The following is a 15,959-nucleotide window of genomic DNA, read 5'->3' as shown; positions in this document are numbered from 1 at the left end:
ATGTAAAGTGAAACAATTGTTAAATGCCTCTGTAATTACTCATAATACCTCAAGAATCTGATTTTGCAAGCTCTTATACAAGATGCAAAATTGCTACCATTATGTTCCACCTACTTCAGCTCTTGGGCAAATCTACTACAACAGCACAGCCAGACAACACAGGGCAGATTTTTACAAACCTTTTAAATTCAGTGTTAGAAAACTCTGGATCCTGAAACTGCTCCTATTTCAGTTTATAATTAGACAATGTTAGCATATTATATTAAAAAATAAAGAAATAGAAAACATGTTTAACATTTTTGATGAAACAGAATTGTTTACACTGATTTAAAAAGGATTTGTTTGGAAGTTTCAAAATGTGTCAAAATTATAAATCTAAATTGCCCATTTTGAAATTCAATTCAAAACAGCTTTAAAGAATTTCCATTCTTACATTTTCACATCATTTCTCTAGCCCACCATATTATGACATAATTGCTAAATTACACTTTTATGTGAATGTTTGCTATCATATTATTAACTTTAAGGTTCATTTCTGTAAAACCTTGGGATACTACAACAAACAAAGTAGGAAAGTCGATCCAAAAGAGAAAATATATCATTACTAAGTAGTAGCAGCTCTTGGTAACTTTTACAAGAATAAAATTAGAGCATGTAATCATTGCATGCCAGCAGCAATGAAAGCGTGAAAGAAGGCTTTTATAGGCTTAAGCTACTTCCAACAATAAAAATTAACACTTTACGCATTTTAGAAAATGAGGAAAACTTCAATAGTACTTCTTATATTTCAATATGTTTCTGCTTGAAATAATTTTCTAAATTTCCCAGAAATTTCACAAAAAAGTTACAGCTTGAACAAAAGAATACACCCACCCAAAATCAAAAGCCCTGTTACTTCATAAACAGCCTAAAATCCCCAAAGAATTCTGTATTTCCTCAGTATTTTCTTCTTTGAAAAATTGCAAAGCAAAGATATTTGAGAAAAAAACTAGCATAATTTCTTTGCATAAAATATTAATCCAAAAATGTCCACTAGAAGGGTCAAAAGGCAAACTTTATTCCGTGTAAAATTATATATCAGAAACATTGCTAGCTTAGAAAATACATTTACAGTTTTAAGCGAAATCGGTCCTAACTGGAAAGTAAGAAAGCAGATATATATGTGCATATTCAAGTGGTTCTTAACATTAATGAGATGTCACAGACAATATTGAAAGTGATGTTATTCCAAATGTACTGGCTTATCTATATCACTTAAATTTCTGACTTTGTCAACTGGAATCTATTTCTCTGACTTAGAAAGCTGAATATAGGGTTTATATTTGCAGCCTACCTTCAGGAAAGCTGAAGACAGTGGAAATAACAACCAGTACCTGTATAAGTATCATTTTCTCAAGTGACAGGATTTACCAGAATGATTTGTAAGACAGTACATGAAACTGGGCACCTTGTATTAATTGGAGCAGTATTACCATTTCACCTCCTGACTAAAACTTCAAGTCTCTGCTTCTTCTGTCATAGATTGCCACTATTCAGCCTGATACCAGAAATCCACTCTTTTTCTGCTTACTATTCTTATTATAAGAGAAAATCATGCTTGCTTAGCTGCGTGACTTGCTGAGGTACTTTAAGGTTAAGTCAAATCTATTTTGGTGACAAGACTGGATCATTGTATGCATCTTTACCAGATCATTGTACATAGTCATCTGACCTGCTCCCTAATATTTTTGTTTTCTTTTTAAGATTATTATTGTAAGTGGAGTATTTTTTTTCTACTTGATCATGTGAGAGAAGACATGATATTCTGAGAGCTATTTATCTGGGTGACTTTGGTCTGCTTTTAAGCTAAACTGAAACAGCAGCAGGCATGGGTAAACTTGGCTTTAGTGTCATAATAACATTATATAAACTATCCAAAATTCTGTGCTTGAAAAAAGCATGAAATACCACATTATGGCTGACTTCTAATTAGCCAGAATAAGATTTGCTCTAGAAAGAAAAGAAAAAACCCTCAGAGAAGTTCTGCTTTTCTCCTAGGTTTTCTATTTCCACATTAAGATTGAGGTAATCATGAGGTAAAATTTTAGACTGACAGTATAGCTACATCTACCTATAAATCTACCTTTCAATTTTATATGCAAAAGTTGTGCTTTTCCTTATATTAGAAAAGTTTTGCAAAAAATAGATGGTTAAATAACTTACTCAGTTACAGTTTCTTACCTGTGTCTCTAATCACATCTTGCAACTACATTCATATATTAAATTGACTTGGTTTATATGCAAAGTTATAAAATAATCCTACCCATTCCAAGTGAATGACAAAAATAGATTTAATTTTTTTTTCATAAATCAAACTGAAAATTTTCTTGTTGATGACTCCATTTTAATTATTCTTAACCTTTTAACAAAAGAAAAAGTTTGGAAAAGGCTTCAAATTAAACTAATGATACTGGAGTTCCACTGAAAAGTAGCTTACTGCATAAAACCATGTTAAGGGACAGATCATGATACACAGCAGAAATTCACTTGTCTGCTTCTTCGTACCATCTTTTACAGAGGACAAAGAGGGACTTCACATCAGCAGCAAGCAAGAAAAAACATGTATTTCCAAAGTCCTGTCACAGAACCATTGAGTATAGGTTACTGAGAAACAGGTATGTCATGCATTCATATCTTTTGGGGAGAGAGATTATATCTTTGCCCTAGTTTATGAGAGGGAAGCCACATAAGCAGGACCTTAAGAGCTGGCATCACTCAGTGGTGGGTGACCAATATGGCCAGTTTTGCCTTCTGCTTGAGAATTCAGATCTGAAGGCCAAGGGATGGTCTCTTCATTCTCCCTGCACATCACAGCTCTTTCCCAGCAGTGAACTGATGCATCGTGAAACATCTGATCCACATCCTGTAAAGCTCATTTGGAGAAGCATCCAAGGTAACCTTGCTGCAGAGAAGACACTGGACAGGTAGCTGAGAGAATTGGATTGCTGTCAGTAGCTTGGCTCCCAGGAGCTTCAGGGCTCCCCTAGTCATACATTCCCTAGGTTACAATAGAAGGGTTTTTCAGCATTTCTTTGAAATGTCAGTAAATGACCTAGCAGTCAATCATGCAAACATTCAGAAGGTTTATTAACAAACAGCAAGAAAATATGCTTCCTATTACCAATATTTTCTTCAAGTTGTTTGCATATTTTTCCCTACTGCAAAAGCACATGCTATGGTTCCCTCCGGGGTGAGAGTTATCAGCCAGCCTCATCAACCATCTCCAAAAGTCTTGCATTTCAATTTCCTCTCATGTTCCTTGATGTACCCTTGCCCAGCCTGTCAGACCAACTTGATGTCTACAGCCCATATCAGCAGCTGCTGTGTGCAGTGGAATTCATAAACTTCAGAGCTAGTAAATCAGATGAAAAAAGAACACCTGCATGCAAGGGAAATAGTTAATTATTAAGCTATTCCTCAAAACCAGAGTTGCAGGTGGTACGACATTCTTCAGCATCTGTCAGTCCACACTGCCAGCTGAAGAACCCCCTGGACAGTCATCATAAAAGTCAAAAGGCAGCTGACAAGTTGAACATGTTACAGTACAGCACCAGCAACCTCTGAGCAAACTGTTGAAAAAACAGGTTAAAAAACGGCATACCTCTCAGTGAGTACACCTGTTTCTTTCCAGTTCCTTCAGAGACATTAGCTGAAAAACCGCGAACTTGAGGAGAGAAAGGGAGAATAGGAATTACATTAATGTCTTCTGTGCTAAACTTCTTTGGAGGTAGAAAAGTTAGGTGCTTCTCATACACACCACCATTTTGTAGTGGCATTTTAATAAAGTAGTGCTTTAAAGATCTGTTTGCAGTCAATCTAGTTGACTTACATTGTAAAAGCAAGTTCTTAATTTATCTTTTCCTTCATTACTTCATTCTGTAAGTATTCCCTTGTTAATTAGCACTGGCCAATGGACATGTGGAGCATTATTAATGTGTACAGAGCTGCAGGTTAGAGGAGTCACAGAACAAATAAGGAACACAACAATGCTTAATTTCAGCATAATTCCTTTTCCTTGATTTTTATTCATAGTTTCAAATTTGCTTATTCTCCACTGGCACTTTTTTTTCTATTAAAAAATTAAATTATATTCTAATTAGGTTATCTGACTTCTTCTTTTTTTTTTTTTACTTTAAAGAGCTACAATAATTAACTATGAAGGCAACAAGTCCAGCTGGAATTACATTCAATGACTGTACAAGATGTTCGGCATGTTGTGATTTATTTCCAGTCTCAGCGGTCTTTACAAATGCTGTCCCACAGCCACAGAAATTAAGCCAAATCTGAGTACAAAGAGGAATACGCTACTGATGAAACACCTACTATTTTAACCTCTTAATTTGCCATTTTAAAATTCAACTCAGAACCTCCATACGATATTTCTTATTGTCCTGGTCTTAAATTTTTTAAATAATTATGTGCTTTTTTTAGAGCCTTCTCTTAACCCTCATGGAAAGTAACCACCTTTCATTTATTTACAAGTCAGCATTGCTAAAAAAAGAATAATGGTTCACTAATCTCATAGCAATGCTCTTATAATTAGGAAACTATAATCTCCAACAAAATGCATCTAGTTACTTACCTGGAGCATTAAAGACTGCCTCAGAAATGTTATTAGATTTTTCCCTCTGCACAAACAGTTACCCTCAGAGAATGATGACTGAAATATTTTCTATGCATAGCAAATGAATGACATTGTATTATCTATTAGTTCTTCACTCTTTGTGAAACTGAAATTTAGCTGGATCTGAATTTACAAAATTATGCTGCTTTGTAGGTGGCTAATTACTTCTGAGTCTGACAACTCCCTCCTTACAGCATTAGGCTCTACATTAATTCTGGTAAGAATACAGTATTCATGAATAAATTAAAGCAGTTAAATAACTTGAACTTGAGTATGGTACAAAATCCTAGGAGACAGACACAATTATCCTTAATTCTGGAAAGCACAGCTCTTATGGCTAGCAAGCAGAGGACCATGTTCTACACAAATTATGGTTTTACTTCTGGAGCACAGAGCACTTACATGGATATATGTCCCCTCTGTTACCATACAACCCAACAGAAGTATGGCTCAGTGGGAAGAGTGCTACACTCACACTGATACACGCAAGGAGCAATGAGTCTTTGTGATCATAGAATCATAGAATAGTTAGGGTTGGAAAGGACCTTAAGATCATCTAGTTCCAACCCCCCTGCTATGGGCAGGGACACCCCACACTAAACCATATCACCCAAGGCTCTGCCCAGCCTCGCCTTGAACACTGCCAGGGATGGAGCATTCACCACATCTTTGGGCAACTTGTTCCAGTGCCTCAGCACCCGCACAGTAAAGAATGTCCTCCTTACATCTAACCTGAACTTCCCCTGTTTAAGTTTGAACCCATTACCCCTTGTCCTAGCACTACAGTCCCTAATGAATGAATAGTCCCTCCTCAGCATCCCTTTAGGCCCCCTTCAGATACTGGAAGGCTGCTATGAGGTCTCCACGCAGCCTTCTCTTCTCCAGGCTGAACAGCCCCAACTTTCTCAGCCTGACTTCATATGGGAGGTGCTCCAGTCCCCTGATCATCCTCATGGCCCTCTCTGGACTTGTTCCAACAGTTCCATGTCCTTTTTATGTTGAGGACACCAGAACTGCACACAATACTCCAAGTGAGGTCTCACAAGAGCAGAGCAGAGGGGCAGGATCACCTCCTTCAACCTGTTGGTCTCACTTCTTCTGATGCAGCCCAGCACACATTTGGTTTTCTGGGCTGCAAGCGCACACTAAAGCTGGCTCATGTTCAGTTTCTCGTCGACCAACACCCCCAAGTCCTCTGCAGACCTGCTCCAAATCTCTTCTCTGCCCAACCTGTAGCTGTGCCTGGGATTGCTCTGACCCAGGTGTAGGACCTTGCACTTGGCATGGTTAAACTTCATGAGGTTGGCATCAGCCCACCTCACAAGTGTGTCAAGGTCCCTCTGAATGGCATTCCTTCCCTCCAGTGGATCAACCGAACCACACAGCTTGGTGTCACTGGCAAACTTGCTGAGGGCACACTCAATCCCACTGTCCATGTCAGCAACAAAGATGTTGAATAAGACCAGTCCCAAGGGACAAGACTGATCCCTGAGGGACACCACTTGTTACTGATCTCCACTTGGACATTGAACCACTGACCACAATTCTTTGTGTGCGTCTATCCATCCAGATCTTCATCCACCGAGTGGTCCACCTGTCAAATTGATGTCTCTCCAATTTAGAGACAAGGATGTTGTGTGGGACAGTGTAGAATGCTTTGCACAAGTCCAGGCAGATGATGTCAACTGTTCTATCTCTGTCCATCAGTTCTTCAGTCCAATCATAGAAGGCCACCAGATTGGTCAGGCAGGATTTCCCCCTAGTAAAGCCATGCTGGCTGTCACCAAGCACCTTGTTGTTTTTCATGTGCCCTAGCATGCCTACCAGGAGAATCTGCTCCAAGATTTTGCCAGGCACAGAGGTGAGAGTGACTGGTCTGTAATTCCCTGGGTCATCCATTTTCCCCTTCTTGAAAATGGGGGTTATATTTCCCTTTTTCCAGTTGTCGAGAACTTCACCTGACTGCCATGATTTTTCAAATATGATGGCCAGTGGCTTTGCAACTTCATTCGCCAGCTCCTTCAGGACCCGTGGATGGATTTCATCAGGTCCCATGGACTTGTGCACATTCAGGTTCTTAAGATGGTCTCGAACCAGATCCTCTCCTCAGTGGGCCTGAGGTTTTCATTCTCATTATTATTCATTATCATGAATAAATCTGCACATTTTCTTTGAAGTGATTTTATTATCCCTGCTGAATAGATTTAATTTTGTTAAAAGCCAGTCTTGTTTTAGTCTTAATATCATCAGCAATAAGTGTGTTAAAATATCAGAGCACCCTTTTTGATGAAACCTGCTCTTGAAACGAAAATCAGGGGCCATGCAAATACAAACCAAAGCAGTTAAAATCCTGTCTAGATGGCACAGGAAGTTTTGTTGCTGTTTTTTTATCCTGATTGCACAGCTACCTGCTGTAGTCATACTAATTCTGTATTCCACATGATCCCATAACAGATTTAAACCAGGACTTTCGGACCAGAAAGTCTATCACAAAGTTTCTTCATGGCTCACCTGAAGAACAATTTGTTGTAGCAGAAAACTATAGTCTGCACTTCATACCAAGAATCAACAGGGAATATAACACAGAAATTCAAAAGTTCTCTAAGACAGGTTTTTGAAAAGCAACAGTCTATTTATGAGGTTTCTGCAAAGCTTGCCTCTTTATTGAGAATAACAGATATTGTATAGCCTTGGGTCAGATGATTCTTTATAGAAGTTCAGTTTCACTACACTAGCTGCAGTTCCGTTACAATAAATGTAATTGCACATGGAAGACTGATGAAAACTTTCTTCATCAGTAAAAATTATAAGATACATGGTTATGAAAATTTTACCATAAATTAGCCTGATGAAACCCACAAGGACTGCCTTTTTTCAAAAACTCTCTTGTGATATGACAAAATATTCAAAACCTATCTTCTATTCAAGGAAATGAAGATCCCTGTAAGAACCTCTCCTCCTAATACAAAATGTGATGAGCAAAATAATGTAATTGAAAGATAAATTATAATTTTGAAAAAGAATCAGTTCAAGGGTATGACACCTCGAAAATTATATAAAACTCAAATTTCTCTGAAACTCTAAACATCAAGATCTTCCATACCCAGATCACAATAAAATAATCTAAAATTTCCAGGGAATTCAGGCAGATATGGACAAATCTCAGGAAAAAACTATTTCTTAAAGAGTCAATTTAAAAAGTCTTGATTTATATTGATGCTATCTGATATACTGTAATTATTAATTTCTGTAACTGGAGAAGTCTTTAAAGCTGAAATATGCATTAGTATGGTGAGATATGGTATGGCTAGAGAGGTGTCTAAAGTGGAGAGGTATGGATCTGAAAACTGGACCAGTCTGTGGATAAGGAATTGGCAGGCTGGTCATACTCTTAAAGTTGTGGTCCACGGCTCAATATCTAAGTGGAGATCAGTGGCTGTTGGTGTCCCTCATGGGTCAGTATTGGGAATGGCGCTGTTCAACATCTTTAGCAGTGACATGGACAGTGGGATTGAGTGTGTCCTCAGCAAGTTTGCCGATGACACCAAGCTGTGTGGTTTGGTTGATACACTGGAGGGAAGGGATGCCATCTAGATGGACCTTGACACGCTTGAGAGCTGGCCAACGGCAATTTCATGAAGTTCAATCAAGCAAAGTGCAAGGTCACACAGCACCACATACTAACTGCAGGTAAATATATCTGTCAAGCATGTACACTGATGGTAGAACAGTTTGACTTAGGAGACCTGAAAGACCACCTGCCATGGGCAGGGACTTCTACTAGACCAGGTTGCTCAGAGGCTCTTCCAACCTGGCCTTGAACACTTCCAGAGATGGGGCATGATCCAACAGAAACATACATATGGCCAGTAAGATTAACAAGCACATCTGAGGGCTGGCATTACCCAGACTGCTTTTGAAGACAGTGGTCTTACCTTCTTTGCTTCGAAATGTATGTAAGATGGAAGTGTTTATCAGGTAACTGATAAAAATACAACAGGATGCAAAAAATAAATATTATATATGTGATCTATATATTCTATCAACCCTATGTGATAGAGGGGACATGGGATAATTACCTCATAATTTAAATTGGCTGATTATGCATGCTTAAAAGCATTTCCTCTTTCTGAGACAAAATTTATTCTGATACTTGCTATATACAAATATTCCTGATAAACAAAAATGCTTACAGATACCACAAGGAGGACTGAATAGGGCAAGAATGAACTATATAAACATTTAAATTAAAGTATTCATGGAAACTTAGTTTCATCATTCCCGCTACAATCAGATTCTGTGCATGAATAATTTCAAAAGCTGCTGGAGATTATACCAATCACAAAGAGGGAGATGAGATTCCTTGGTTTGAACCCTACCTTTCCAATTCAAGTGTTGATTTTTCTGGCTTGAAATCTCAAATCCTAATCTTCAAAATGTTGTTCCCAGCTACCAATGACTTATTTTACCTGACCAATGGTATGTTGAGCCCCACAAATACGTACATTAATAAATCCAAGTTAAACTGCAATTTACTTGGATTTACTGCAGAGGGTTTATATATTTTTCTGAATCATTAATTAGATTTTCACAGGTGATATTTTTGCTTGTACACTATTCATGGTGAGATCCATAGAATTATTTTTTAAGCATTACCTCATATATGTTACCATGCATACAACATACAGCTAAAATATGACAGAATAGTACCATTTTACAAATTTCCTCAGTTTTCTTGAAGCCTTACCTGAGGTGATTCTAAAAAGAATTCAAGCAACTAACAACTCTATTGTCATACCACTGTAATGCCAAGTCTGGGTTTCAGCTATTGTGGCCCAGGACTCAGGTCACTGCAGCACAGCTGTGCATCCCTCGTTTAGCTTTATTGAAAAAACAGTTGTTGAGCTGCGACAGAGCATAATAAAGATAAAGACAGGCAAGATAGGAAACATTAAAAAAAAAGGACAGGCAAGATAGGAAACATTAAAAAAAGGAAAACATAACTTAAGTCATTAATAGTCACTCAAGAACTAAAGAGAAAAGTACATGAAAGGTATGAAGACCTAAAAGAAAAAAGCTAATAGAATATGGCAATTAAGCAAAGCTGAGCATCAGTGTTGATAAAGAGTGACATATCCTCACTTCACTGACAACTGTCCAGATAGCAGAAACCTGCTAGGTGACAGCAGAGAGAAACATTTAGTGTCTTTGGTCCCAGCTTGAGCCAGTGTTATCTATACTTTTGCACCCTTTCACAAGATCTCTTATGCAGATGGCCGTCATGGTTGTTTCATCTTACCGGCTGATGATTCTCATACCATTTTCTTTAGCTCAGTTATCATCAAATGCCTTGCAAGTGATCAGGATTTGGATGATGAGCAGCAGGCCTAAGATCATGGTTGTGGGAGACCTGGTCAATGTATTGTGTCCACTTTCAGTGATGGCAGTAACTGTACACATCAGCATTGTGCAAAACACTGAAGAACTGCTAGACTTCCCCTTCACTGGGAGCTGCAATATCAATTTCCAAATATTTGGGGTTTAATTTGCTTCCACGGTTTATTTGGTTTTGTCCCCATCCTCTCAGATGAGTACTGTGTATTTCCATCTCCACCATAGGCTGCTGTGACTCTCCATCCCTGAAGCTAAACATAAGGATGCCACAGACATAACATCTGGAATCAGATGCGGCTGCCTGACTTTCTTGTGATCAGCCTGTTGTGGATATCACATGCTTGAGCTCATATTGCTCCCCAGGGACATTCTGATAACATCAAAAGCTTTTAACTCTCATTTTCACCGCTATTAATTTGTGAAATCCAAGGAATATCTGAAAGTCCATTTTTGCTCTGTGAAACATTGCAGCAGCTGTACTCTATCAGGACAATAAAGGTAATAAAGCCATGGATAAATTACATTACATTTTAAATAGGCAAAAGTAGCTTACTTCATTTCAACTGATAGTGATTGAAAAAGACTAACAAACGTTGCAGTGGAATCTGTCAGCCACAAAATCTTTCATGACTAGTTTTCTGAAGAAATTATTCCAGCTCAAATAGGAATTTAGGCAAGGTCTAAATACTCTGTTAACACAGAAGATCAAACCACATGAACATAATCTTCTCTAGCTTTTTGTTTTATGAGAGAAGCAGGAGAAAACATTCTGCATAAGGAGATTAGGCTGTGACTTATCACAGAAGCTACTTTAAAACTCCAGACAACTTCAACTGATGTTGCAAGACAGGTTTCCCACAAGTAGTAACACTTAAGCTCCTGCTCTTACTCCTTTATCTAAATGGCATGTCAAGCTCTTTGGTGCAAGGAAAAGGTTAAATGCAATCCAAATCTATTTAAGATTTCATCACCCCTCTTAATTTCATGCAAAGGATACTCTAAAGTAAGATTTAAGCCTACTTTGAAATTTTTAAATGGAATTACACTGCACTAACGATTGTTAACCTGTTCTCTCAGTACTCATGGGTGCATCCTGTCAAGGTCATGGATCTGTGGGTAAGTTTGCCTAAATGATCTCTTACCTGATCTTCCGCAACCAAGGCTAAGTCTTCTCTCTACTTTCTATCTTGCCTTCAGGGTCTGGGATTCCTGAAGGCTGGCCTTAGCAGTAAAGACAGAAGCAAAGACAGTATTCAGTAATTCTGCCTTCTTTGTACCCTTCATTAACAAGGCACCCACCTCATTCAGCAATGGCCCCACATTTTCACTAGTCTTCTTTTTGCTACTCATGTACTTGAAGAAGCCCTCCTTGTCCTTGACATCCCTTGCAGATTTAATTCTAATTGGACCTTAGCTTTCTTTGCTGCATCCGTGCCCCCAGCCTTCATGACTCCAACCTTCTCTGCTGGTTAGTATGAGATCCAGCAGCACACCTCTCCTTGTTGGCTCCTCCACCACCTGTGTCAAAAAGTTATCACCAGTGCATGCAGGAACCTCCTGGACTGTGTGTGCCTAGCTGTGTTGTCTCTCCACCAGTTATCAGGGTGGTGGAATTCCCCCATGAAAACCAGGGCCTGTGATCATGAGTCTACTTCCGTCTGTCTGACTAAGACCTCATTGACTTCCCTTTCCTGATCACCCACAGCAGTGTAACTGATGTTAGTCTTCTCCATTAATTCTTATCCATAAGCTCTCAACTTATTCTTCATCCACCCCCAGCCAAAGTTCAGTACATTCCTGTTGCTGCCTCAAATAAAGAGCCACTCCACCATCTCACCTTGCTGGCCTGTCTTTCCTAACAAGTATGTAGCCTCCATAATAGCATTCCAGTCATGCCAGCTATTCCACCACATCTGTATTTGCAATGAGATCATGTCCCTACAACTCCGAACAGATCTCCAGTTTTTCCTGTTTACTCCCTGTGCTATCTGCTTTGGTGTACAGGCATTTCAAGAGACGTAATTGAGAATGCAGATTTCCCAGGAGGTGACATATCTTAAAGCTCAGCTTTTTCAAAGGACACTACTAGTCCTACTGAAACACTCCTGCATAGCCTTTAGACAGCCACGATGAGATGAGATCTTGACATTCCTTTCTTCTATCTCATTTGCAGGAAGCCAAGTCCAATTTAGTTTTCTGTGGTGGAATAAGTAGAATTTCTTTTTTGCTTATAATACATCTCTTTTTCATCTTGCTTCTCTTTAATATGTTAGCGTTTTTTTCATTTTCTTGAACAAAATGCTAAAGTGTTAAGTCAGATAAAACTCTTGCAGGTCCTAGTAGGAGCTTTTTCACTGCAAACATTTCAGCACAGACTTCAAGTTTCATACTACATGACAATAAATTTCAGTAGCCACATTGAAACTTCAGAATTATGTGCACATACTTTCACAAAAGTGAAGTTCCAAGCTATGGGCTTGAGTCTTGAAAAAATTCCCACAGGAACAAACAGAAAAGAGTATCTATAATATGGAAAAATATCCCTGGAGGATGGTCTGGTGTGCTATGAAATACTTTGCTTGAAATTTCTTCAGTTATTTAACTTTTTTATGTTGTTTTGCTTAACATGCATACTAAACTTGATCTGAAAAAACACCACTGTATCTTATTTGTTCCTCTGTCATTTTTCCCTAATACAAAGACAAATCCCAACCTTATAAAACAAGAACAAAAGACTGTGGTAAAACATTCAGAAAATAAAATTATTGTAGATCAAACCAGGAATTATTTATGGCTACTTTTGTGCTTAAGTACTCAAGGGCTTTCATTCCAAATTTAATATTAAAATATTGCCAAAAAGACAGAGAGACTGAAATGGAGGTGGGGGAGATAATTGTGCACTTTTGTTATCACTGATGCTGTCATAATGGTTTCAGCTTCTCTTTTATTGACAAAAGGATCCACTTAGTGCTCTGATTTCAGTGATTAGCCATTTTTTCCAATAAAGCGTTTTCATTTGAAAATGTTTGATCATTTCATTATCTGACTTTCATTGAGGATTATAAATTAAATACAAAAAAACACTTAAAATAATGACTATTGCCCTCATTAGGGCTCGCACTTCAACTCATTTGCTGATAATCAACAAAAAGCAAATAGTGAAAATCCTTTGGGACAAAACAAAATTAATGGGACATTACCATCTGATAAAGAAAGACATCACATATATGTCTCTTTTCCCTAATGTGGAAAGCCAGGCATATAAAGTGCTTTCCATTAATGTTACAGCATCTTCCCCTGCCCCAGGAGACCATATTTGTCAGTCTGGGAGGCCAGGCTTCCCAATGAGCAGAGTGGGAGGTACTGAAAGATTTCAGGAGAAGGCAATACAAAAAGCAGGGCAGAAGGATCCCAGAACATCAAAGCTTCTCAGGCTCTCTCCATCTTTCTCAGTGCCCTGGGACCTCTGCTAAGAAGTAAAGGCAATAGCTCCAGCAGCAATAAGACCCATCAGTAAGTCCCATCAGTATGCCCTGAGCCTTTCCTTTGCTGTAGTTATATTACCAGTCTTTCTCCCAGCTATCCCAAAGGAATGTGGCTTAAGCATCAAAGGTTCTTTCTCAACAGAAAACTTTTTTATCAAGACTGGGAAAAAACCCAAAACAAAAACCCAAAAATGAACAAAACTAAAAAACCCCTGCACTCAATCAAAAAATATATTAAAAAATATTAAAATAATATAAAATAAAATCCCACCACAAATCATTAATATTCTCATATATATGTATAGGAAGAGATCTGTGAATAAAACAAACAAATTGAGAAATGATGCTCTAAGGTGGCAATATTTCATTCATCTATCTCCCATTGATATATTTCTTTAAATAAATTTTAACTTTTTTTTCTAATGTCTTATAATTTCAACAATAAAGAGGAGGAAACAGATCAAATACTGAATTCCATTCCCAGCAGTTCCCTAAAAATTGTTCTCAAACTTTTATTTTAGCCTTTTAATCCCAGACCACATTTGCACTGAATACAGCAGCATGTCAGCGGTACTCTCTAGCGTACACCAGCTAAACACTAGCTGGATCAAATCTCAGTATCTCAATATAGCAGTGTTGTGGTTTAAGCCCAGCCGTAAATCAGAACCATTCAGTCTCTCTCTCACTACCTCCTTCATCCACCGCTCCTGGAAGCATGGGGAGAAGAATTGGAAGAATGTAACTCCCATGGATTGAGATAAGAACAGTCCAGTAACTAAGGTATAACACAAACCACTACTACTACCACTAATAATAGTAATAAGGGAAGGAACAAGGAAAGAGAATACAACCACTCACCACCCACCAACTGATACCAAGCATGACTGAGAAGTGAACTCACCCTTCTGGGTAACTGCCCCCAGTTTCTATACTGGGCATGATGTGCTGTGGTATGGAGTACCTCTTTGGTTAGTTTGGGTCAAGTGTCCTGTCTCTGCTTCCTCCTGGCTTCCGCTCCCCCCGATAGAGCATGAGACTCAGAAAGTCCTTGGTCAGAGTAAACATTACTGAGCAGCAACTAAAAACATCAGTGTTATTAGTGTTGTTCCCAGGCTGAAAGTCAAAACCACAGCACTGCACCAGCTACTAAGAACGAGAAAAAAATGACGGCTACTGCTGAACCCAAGAAAAGCAGGAATTTTTGTAGTAGAGTAACCCAAAGCATATAGTCTGGTGGAAAAGAAGGAGCTGGAAAAATATTTGACCTGAAAGGACTCGTTCCCAACAGTTTGCAATAATATCAAGAAACTGTTTAAAGACAGTGTTGAAAGCTGTACAATATTTTCTATCAGTAGATAGAAACAGAAGTTCAGAGGCATTCCTTCAAAAGGCATATTGGAAAAGGCAGGAGAGTCCCACAATATTCCACTGCTAGACAGCATATCAATCTAAGGTGTCACCCCTAAATACAAAGTGAGTAATCTGCACTACTAGAATAGGAATATAGTAGCTTTTACAATATATAAGTAATATAAATATATAATGTTAAATATTTTAACAGAAATAAAAATCTTCAGAAACTTGAACCAGTAATGAAAGTTTGAAACACTGTTCTGCTCTGCAGTAGAGTTGAGAACCATTAACATCTATTAGCTTTTTAGGAAGACAAGGAGACCACCATAGTGATAATTTACTGTTTCTTAATAGCTCTGTTTTTAAAGCAACAAAGCTAGAAGAGACATCACAAGATAGCTTGACTCAAAATAACCTTGAAAATTACTGGTCCCCAACCTAAGCACTCAGCTGTCCTTTATCCCCAACTTTCTCTCTACAAAAACAGTCCTTGCAATGTGCCCCTGAAAGTTATTATTTTAATACCTTGAAAAATAAATGAGCCATACTGACAGGACAATGAAGCAGAAACTACACCTCCTCCTTCTGTTCTGCACTGTATTTATAAACAAAGATTCATCACAAGCACAGTATACTTACTGCTCATGCCATACCAGATAAAAATGAATATTGATCACGTACCAAGACGACAATTTAGAGGACATGAGAACCTCCAATGTGACTTGCTACAAGGTAGTGCATATTTTTTATATGGGTTTGTTACTATTCATGCTACATGTCCTTTCAAGGTACTAGTTATCATCCCCAGTGTTCTTACCAAAAAGTAAGGCAGGCTGAGGGATTTATCAACTATTTCAGGATTTTAATGTCTGTATATAGGGATTTAACACAATCTTGATATCAGTGTACGTATAGGCATTTTTTTTTTCTGGAATGCAAATTACCTCTACCTCTCTGACCACTTTATCTCTTCACTAGTGTGAGCAGCCTTTCAGCTAGCACTGCCTGTTCTTCATCACAGAGGCAGACCTCTTGTTTCCTCAGCACACAGTTCATACCCTCTC

Source organism: Melopsittacus undulatus, chromosome Z (assembly GCF_012275295.1).
Source record: "Melopsittacus undulatus isolate bMelUnd1 chromosome Z, bMelUnd1.mat.Z, whole genome shotgun sequence".
Classification (NCBI taxonomy): Eukaryota; Metazoa; Chordata; class Aves; order Psittaciformes; family Psittaculidae; genus Melopsittacus; species Melopsittacus undulatus.
This window is presented reverse-complemented; position numbering follows the sequence as displayed.